The sequence below is a fragment of the Trifolium pratense genome, linkage group LG1 (assembly GCF_020283565.1).
Source record: "Trifolium pratense cultivar HEN17-A07 linkage group LG1, ARS_RC_1.1, whole genome shotgun sequence".
NCBI lineage: Eukaryota > Viridiplantae > Streptophyta > Magnoliopsida > Fabales > Fabaceae > Trifolium > Trifolium pratense.
The window spans coordinates 35,078,353-35,079,337 of NC_060059.1; positions in this window are offsets into that span (position 1 = coordinate 35,078,353).

Below are 985 nucleotides of genomic sequence, written 5' to 3' on the forward strand. Positions count from 1 at the left end.
AGCGGCCTATCGCGTCCCACTCAAAATTGAAGACAAATAAATTTTATGCCGGCTCTCCTATCTTCTCAATGTCTCCATCTCCTACCGTTGTTCCACTACCAAGTTACATAATACGGAAGATTGTAACTCTTGGGGCACCATGTCCTTTTCAAAATTAATGTTATGATATATTGTAACATTCAAAGTATATACATAGGTACTATATAGTTTAGAGTACCTTATTTCTTTATGTGTTGGTCTAATCTCCATAAACTTTGTAGGCATGCAGTGTTCACTACTCAAACAATTCGTTTGGGAATGAGATTTGTGTGTTTGAGTTCCTTTTTTAGGATAAGTTAGAATGTTTGTAGGATGTCAAGTGTAAGATAATATGATGAAGATAATAATGATGATGAATATGTTGATCAATTTTTTATGTTTATTTATTTTTAATAGAAAAATGTTTTAAAAAATAAAATATCCATTGTGGTTGCCACTTCAACATTTATTTATATCTTTTCACTCTTAATTTATCACAAATATATATTACGAGAGGAATTCGTTGGCTCCAGAAATAAATATTTATACTTTCTCTAAATATTAATATAATACGAGGGGAATCAATTGACTACATTTTCTCCAGCATGCGTATTTCTTCTGAAGTGTTGGAACAAACTCTACTTAGTACGAGGCTTATAAAAAAAAAAAAAAAAAAAACTCTACTTAGTATGTGTGACTACGCAAACACGGAAAGAAAAAATCTATTTTATAAAAATAACAAACCAAAGATTGTTCGTACCAAGTGCATGCATGTTTTCCATGAGCATTGCATTGCATTGCATTGCATTGTTCGATGGCTTGAGCAATGCAGCATTACCGGTCGATTACATTCGTGTCCCTTGTGCCGTTTGAAATTTGAATGATCACATTTATAGATAATAATTTGATTAATTAGTAAAATGATCCCTTAAAGACATTTTAGGTTTTCAGATTGATCCCTTAAAGA